Raw genomic sequence first — 8,597 nt, 5'->3', positions numbered from 1 at the left:
GTGGGCGGGTGGTAGGTGGGAGAGCGTCATCTACATCCAGCATGTTCTGGTCCAAAGGTACTTCTTTTCGCAGAGCATGTGATGCCCCAGCCATGTCCACTTGGGAGTGAATGTGGAATAAAAGGAACTGAATTTAGACTCTGAAGTCCAGAGTCCTGGGTTTAATACCTGCTCTGTAGATAAAAGGCTCCGTGATCCTAACTTCTCGTCTCATTTTCTGCAACTGTCATACTTGTCTGCTTAAGGGACGTAAGCACTAGGTACAATTTAAATGTAACACCAATTTAAGACACTATTTTAAGCACGTACTTTAGAAATACCATTGTCCTTTCCTTTCCTGCATGAGGACAGCAAGGCGGGCCCTTCAGCACACCATCCCTCTAAGGCTGGGGCCTGTTCTGGCAAGGCTTCAGTCAGCTGAAAAGTCAATGCTTGTGCGGGCCGGCTGCGCCACCTGCACGCTGAAACGGTCTCCCTAGTTGGTTTCACTGGTGAGGCATGGCTCCTGCAGGAGAGCCACATCAGAGCCACCTCTGGAGCATCTCAAGGAGGCAGACACTGAGACTGAGCTTTTCGTGGGGAGTCTGTGTGATCCACGAATTTCCTGATTGAGTTTTGCACAAAATCAAGTTTGAGGACTATTGTAGTGGATGCTAAGTGTACCATCACCATAAAACTCAGTGAGTTTGATAGAACATATTCTTTCTCTTTTTTAAGGGGTCAGTAGGTGGCATAATGGTTAAGGCAGTGAATCTCTCATGGCCAACTCTGTGGTTCAAGTCCCTAACCCAGTAGCTTAAAAATATTCCAGGTACATGTTTATACATGCCCAAAGTCCTGAGAGAAGAATAGAGGAGAAAGGATTGCAGCATGACCATCCCCCTGGGTGATGAAATCCCCCCCGCTTCAGCCAGCTCTCACTCATGGGCACCTGTCTCCAGCATTCTCAGAGAGGTCTCTGATTGTGAACCCAGAACCTTTCTACATGGGTCAGCTTGGCTAGGCCATTTTAGTGCCACGTTTTACCACTGTGCCGCTGTCTGGCCCTAGAACACTTTCTCTTTTGAGAACAGTGAATAATGACCCTTTGCTTGAAGTATCACTTTTCCTGTGGTAAATCAGCTTCTGGAAATTAAGTAGTGAATAAATACACTCCTGCTTTGAAGTTGTGTTTGTTTTTCAGTCTTCCATGCTAAATCATGATGATTAAAAAGAAATATTTGCTGAAAATATATCATTCGCCGAAAAACAAAAATAATCCTCTGAGAACTGCTTTCAGAGTACCGGGAAGGAGGCGGCCTTAGTTGCGCACGAATGCTCTCCAGTCACACATTGTCGTTTGTTTCCCTCAGCCCACAGCACAAGGCCCTCTCTCGTCCCCCGTGTGCTGCCACTCAAGGTTTCAGGGGAGGGGAGGGGACCCGGAGCGCCTGACGTCTATGGGAAGACAGCTGAGGCCAGCGTGTCACCTGTCATGATAATCCAGACATTTCCCGTGGCAGTGGGACTCCTGAGAAACACTTACGTGGCCCGCATGCTATTTAAAAATAGGAAACACTGTGGGAAGATGATTTTGGTTTAGTTTGGTTTGGTTTGCTATAGGGTATTTCTGCTTACCAGAGTGACAGAGAGAGACAGAGAGACAGAGAGACAGAGGAAAAGTGAGAAAGCACCTTCCCCAGGGAAAATGGTCACACTGCAGTCTCCTCCCTTCCAGTCTCCTCTTGGGATTTTTTAGGCATGCACACTCATGTACCTAGCATGAGTTTCAAGTTACGGGGTCCAGGACTTGAACCATGTGTTAACCATGTGGAATTTAGCTGTCTCAGCCACCAGGACACTAGCTGACCCCTAAAGATCATCTAATTTTGATTTATACTAGGGGTGGGGACATGACATTTGCTTGATTTAGTAAATAGCAATTAGACAACTCCCTACTATATTTTTATTTCAGGGTCAGGTGTTGGCACAGTGGTAGTTCAACAGGACCCACATGGGAAAGGTCCTGGGTTTGTGTCCGAGGGCCTCCCGGGATCACGGGATGCACAGACCTGCCTGCGAGCTAGGCCACGTGTTGGTCGAGTCACCTCCCCTTAGTGGGGAGGAAGGAGTGGCCAGGATGAGGTAAGTACGGGGTGTGTGTGGGGGGGTGGATCACACTTTGCTCTGCATCCAATTCCAGCCAGTGTGCCCCTTGTCACAGGAGGAACTGAGGCCTAAGACAGCCGAGTCACAGAGGGGCAGGGATGGGGAAGATGGAGGAGGCAGGCAAGACCCTCTCCTACTCTTTCTTTTGTAAATTTCTGTCAGTAACTATAGCCACTGTGACAGAATCCAGTTCATCCTCTCTGTCTACAATATGCATTTGTTCTCCCACAACTTGAATGTGCAGGTAGGTGACCATGACCATGAATAACTCTTGGATTAGTTATTCATATCAATTACTTAATCTTCCCATGGTCAAACCCTCCCAATAGTTAATATCATATTATATAACACATTTAAAAACTATTCAGCAAAAATAGAATAGAAGAATTATAATTCACTGCTTTCGGGATCCATAGCTCAGTGTCATGGTGAGATAGGTAGATATCCAGCCTTTTGCTTTTGAAAGCCCAGCTTTAGACCCCCTGAGGTTCAAGCGTTCCTCATCTCACTTCCAAATACTATTTATGTGGACAAGCAGGCTTTTTTTTTTTTTTTCTCTAGGAAACTCTTATTGAATCATCATTCTTCTAAAGATAACAAAACCCTTTCAGAAGTTGCCAGTGCGTGACGTTCTAATTTCTGAGACTCTTGCTCAGCTGAGTGCAGTGACCTGAGAAGCTGACACTTTTCTAAAGGCCATACATTTAATTTATACAATTCAAATAAGTATTTCAAAACATGGTATTGAAATAAATATTTTAAATGTAGTTAATATTAGGAGTCCTAAACCCAACAGTGCCAAAATAGAAAACAATTCATTAATGAAATTTGAAGATCAGTTGATTAATAGAAACAGAGTTATTAATAAGTGCTCGAGCAGCTATATGTTTAATGGCTACTATGTGCAATGTCCTAGCCTTATATATGTGTGGGTGTATATATATATATATATGTATATATAGTATGTATATATGTGTGTGTATATATATATATGTGTGTGTGTGTGTGTGTGTGTGTGTGTGTGTTTGTGTATTGCTAAAGGGAGTGTGTGCTTGCCAGAGGGATACAGAGAAGAAACAGAGAGGAGAAGGAGAAATCACTTCCTCGGAGGGAGTTGCCACATTCCAATCCCTTTTCCTCCATTCTCCTCTTGGGATTTTGGACATACAAGTATACTCACCTGGCATGTTTTTCAAACCACTGGCTCTGGGACTCAAACCATGCAGTCAGCCATGTGGGATTCAGCTACCTTAACCACCACACCACCAGCTGGCCCTCCTAAGATACATGTCACACACATGGACATTCACTCACACCCCTTAACAATGCTATGATTTGGACACACAGTAATTAATAGTCATACCCATTCTACAGATGTGAAAACTAAGATGGAGCAAGTTCAGTGCATGGCAAAGACCAGCAACTATTGCAATAAATGGTGAAAGGGCTTGAAAGCCCAGGCATCTGACTACAGAGCCTACACCTTAAGTCACTGCATTAAATGCCATTTTTAGGCAATTTGCATTATATCATTTACCCAATCCAGAAACCACCAAGATTACTATAACTGCATTCATTACCAAGAAAATAACAGAAGTTATGAAAGGTTAAATACTGAGTGTAACGTACAGCTAATAAAAAATACTTCTAGAATTCATGCCCTAGAGTATATGGCAATATATCTAATTCTTGTTTTAGTATCACATTTTGCCTTCGATTGCATTTGGGACTTTATAGCTTTACATTTTAGGATGAAATGTGTGAAAGTACAGAGCTGATAAGGAAGATGATTATTTTTCTGAGTTGCCTTATAACTACAACTTCATTCATTGAAAAAGAAGGAGGAACGCATCGATTTCAAATATTGAAACCAGCCCAAGGGTTACAGACAACCAAGGCGTGTGCTATAAAAACATCAGGGGAACCCGGGAGGAGAGAGGAATGTTTCAGGGATAACTCAGTGGGATTTTTTTTTTCACTTGCTTTTCTCATTCAGGTTAATTCCTCATGTCAACAAGGCATAGACAAAGTTTATGATATTTTCCGGTTTGATGCACATCATCTATTTGCAGGTGAAAATACAGACCGCATGGGATTGTTAGATATTTGGTGATACTGCTCACAAATGCCATGGAGCACAGTATCTGGGGGATCACTTAGCCTTTGAGTGGATTTAAAATTCATGATTTCTGGCACCCCTTACAGCCCTGCAGTCTCGTGATGTGCATTTTCTTGGCCGTTTTCAGCTTGATCTATTTCAAAGCGAAGACTCTGAGGCAACTTCAGAAATCGATTGTTGAAGAATTGAAGTGTAAGCAAAATGTCCAAGAAAGTCATAGATTGCCCTGAGGGAGAATAAGTCGTCCAGCAAGAAATTGTTTTTAGAGTTAATCCAAATAGCTTCCACTAGTGGAATATGGTTGATCTTCCATTTATTTTCATCCAGGGAAGATATGTCTATTTCAAAGCACACCTTTTTCAGAACAACTCCAAAGTAACTGAATTTGGGCTTTGAAAAAGAAATTCAATCCCACCCAATAGTATTCATTGGAGTTTGTTTGTGTGTGTGCGTGTGTGTGTGTGTGTGTGTGTGTGTGTATGTGTGTGATTTTATATTTTATGTATTTGTAGTCTTGCATTTCAAACACACTTAATATATAAACATTGTATATGTAATCAGAGGCTGAAGTGGAGCAGATTCCTCCGGGCAGTGGGTCTCAGAGAGAGCAAGTCGCCCAGAGTGTCCGTGACTGCGAGCTGCAACGCTTCCCTTCAGTGCCAGGGACAGAGGGTTCGTCTCCATGTACAGCATCAACTGGTAAATTCCACCAGTCCAAGATTTTGCATCTAAGTTTTCCGCTATCTCCAAAGCTGGAATTATAATACCATTGGAGAAACAAAGGATACATGAAAATAAGAAAAAAAATAAAGTTGATTGAAATAGTTTCCAACTGATCAAATGAGAAATCACCCGACGGTAGTATCAGAAGGACAGTATCACATGCGTAAATAACCCTTTTAAATGATTTTTAAAATGTGTTTTATTTCATTTTAATTTCTTTTATACAATCACTGTGCATCATTAGCTTTTAAAGCGAATTCTCCCAAAACGAATACACTCCACACCAGTCCAGTTGAGGATACTATACACATTATCATCAGCAGATAACAGCCCATCTCTGTGTCCCTTAAAGGTCTTGCCTTTCTCCTTCTGCTGCACCCTGCCCCCACAGCTGACTGCCCAACCTCATGTGGCCTCAACGGTATCAGGCACACAGCTCTCTTCATTCTGCCCACGCGCTTGTTCCACTCTAGTCACCCCATGGTGCGACTACATTCTCTCTGTCGTCTCCATACACAGAGGTTGCACATTAGGGACTCAAATGAACACATGCATTTATTTGCACTGATTCCTGCACTAGGGTGTGGACTTTCTGTGCCTCTCTCTGCAGGACTGTGGTGTGGGCTGAAAAAAGTGCAATGGAGAAAGTTAGAAAAGCAAACTTTTTCTGTGCCTCTCTCTGCAGGGCTGTGGTGTGGGCTGAAAAAGTGTAAAGGAGAAAGTTAGAAAAGCAAACTTTCTCTTTGGCCCTTCTAGCTTCTGGGAAGTACAGAGGAAAAGACACTGTCAGTGGGAAGGTCAACTGGCAGCATTAGATCCTCGAACACTGACATTATGTCAATATTACTTACACATATATACATATATGTGTGTGTATACGTACACACATGACAGTGTACATCCATATAAGTATCTGAAAAACTATTTGCTTTGGAAATTGACAAAAATTTTTATCTATTCTGTGGATTAATTATCCTCTCATCTTGGAAGGATTTTAGGACAGTAGCAACTTCTGTGAGGCTCATCCTTTTTTTCACTAGGAAAAAATGATATTGACAAATTTTACTTTTCAAAATTATTAAATGACACAGAGATTTGATACTGAAGAGCAAACAACGTCTAAATAAATCGGAATATTCTGTATGTATTGGGAAACCAATAAAAATGCCTTTTTCTAATCCCTAGAAATCTGAAGAATTTCCAAGTCAGGGATTTTTAACCTTCCCTCTCTTGCCTGTCACACAGGGCCTGGTAGATTGTCTGGGAACAGTAAGTGCCATTGTCAGATTGACTATAATAAGGAGGAGAATGTAGTCTGGTTAATTTACATACACGCTGTCCTTAAAGCAGCTCCTAAATAAGCCTCCAGTGAAGACAGTTAATTACATATGCACTTCAATGTTGTGCTACCAGGGCTACAATCACCCCTTTCCTCAAGGAAGAATGCTTATTTGTACTACCATTATTTTCTTGTTTGTTTATTGGTACTTCCCTGGAAAAGACAACAGAGCTTGTTAGTTTTTCTCTTTTGCTTTACTGTTTCTTATGAAAAATTTTAAACATACAAAAAAACAGAAGGAATGGGGCTGTGTGCCCCCATACCTGTTGTCTAGTTTAGATAATTACCAGTATACAGCTGAGCATTTCTCATCCTCATTTCACTACAGCTTAACTCCTACTGGCTATTTTATTGTTTTTGAAGCATAATTTACCTGCTTTAAACACGATCTATTAGAGGTGTATAACTGAACACTATTCATTTGCATATTTACTTACTTACGTTTTGTACCACCATCACCACAGTCACCTGAGAACATTTCCTCCCCTTGCACTCACATCTTACAAAACCTTAAGCCTTTGCTTTTGCCTCCAGGCTCTTCACTCATTTCTAGTAGTCATTTACCGTAAATGGAATTAAATAACATTTAGACTTTTCCTTGTGATTTCTGTCCCTTAGTATGTGTTCTTTATAAATTAAAAAAAAATTTTATGTTATATTTAATCACATTTAACTTAACAATGTATGACATTTCTTTTTCCAGCACAATTACCATGCGTATCAGTCAAGACAAAGACATTACTATCCACATCATCATTATCAAATAACTTTTCTTTTTTTTTCAGATTATTATTATTATTATTTATTCTCATTTTTTTAAACATTAAATCACTATATATCATTTGGCTTGTAAAGAGAATTTACCCAACATGAAATACATCTCAGACCAGTTCAGTTGAAAATACATATATGTGTGTTATCAGCAGTTAGTAAACCATTTCTGTGTCCCATAAATGTCATGCCTCTCTACTTTCCCCCCCGATTTCCTTCTCTATACTCTTCCTTTCTCCTCCGCCCCCCATTCCACACTGTCTCCAGTGTCCATTACTATTTTCACTGCTTTAATGTCTTCCAGTATTTCAGTCCCTACCATAGAGTGCAGATAGTTGGTATGTATTAAGTAAATACATACAATATCTTTCTTTCATAGCCTAGCTTGCTTTGCTCAGCAATACATGTCAGGGTCTTGTTTTTTATGGCTGAATAGTATTCCGTAGAGTACATGTGTCACACTTTTTCAATCCATTCATCTCTTTGTGGACATTTGGGTTGGTTCCATGTTAGTAATGATGAATAATGCTGCAATAAACATTGATGTGTAAGTGCTTTTTTAACTGAGCCTTCTTCTGTCTTTTGGGTAGATAACCAGAAGTGGGATTGCTGGATCAAATGGTCGTTGTATTTAAAGATCTTTGAGGAACCTCCATATTGTTCTCCACAGTGGTGGAACTAATTTAAGTTTCCGAAATAGTATAGGAGTTCCCATTTCACCACATCCCCACCAACACATACCACTTTTTCCATTTTTAATCTTTGCCATTATGACAGGGTTTAGGTGGTATCTCATTGTGATTTTAATCTGCATCTCCCTTATGATATGGGACATTGAGCATTTCCTCATATGCTTTTTGGCTGTTTATATGTCTTCCTTAAAGAGATTTTTGTTCAGCTCATTTTATTATCTTTTAATTGGGTTAATTATTATTTTTTTTAAGGTAAGCTCTTTGAGTTCCCTGTGCATTCTGGTTATCAGTCCCTTATCTGAGACATATTTTACAAAAAATATTTTCTCATACTGAGGGTTGTTGATTCACACTAATTACTATGTCCTTTACTGTGCAGAAACTTCTTAGTCTGATATAGTCCCACTTGTCTATTTTAGGGATTATTGCCTGTGCTTTGGGAGTCTTATTTAAGAAGTCTTTGCCTATCCCAGTGCCTCCTAGAGTTTCTCCAGTATTTTCCACCAGTAGTTTTATACTTTGAGGTCTTAGGTTCAGATCTTTGATCCATTTTGAGTTGATTTTTTAGAGTGGTGAAAGATGAGGGTTCAGTTTCATCTTTCTGTAGGTTGATACCCAGTTTTTCCAGCACTATTTAACTTTTCCCAATGTGTTGGCTGGTATCCTTTGTCAAAAATCAGTTGTCTATAAGCTTTTGAGTTTATTTCTGGGATGTCTATTCTGTTCCATTGTTTCACCTGTCTTTCTTTGTGCCAATACCATGCTGGTTTTTTTTTTTTTTTTTTTTTTTAGAGGGTTTTGTCTT

Source organism: Tupaia chinensis, unplaced genomic scaffold (assembly GCF_000334495.1).
Source record: "Tupaia chinensis unplaced genomic scaffold, TupChi_1.0 Scaffold000377_5, whole genome shotgun sequence".
In the NCBI taxonomy this organism is placed as follows: Eukaryota; Metazoa; Chordata; class Mammalia; order Scandentia; family Tupaiidae; genus Tupaia; species Tupaia belangeri.
Note: the sequence above shows the minus strand (reverse complement) of the source record.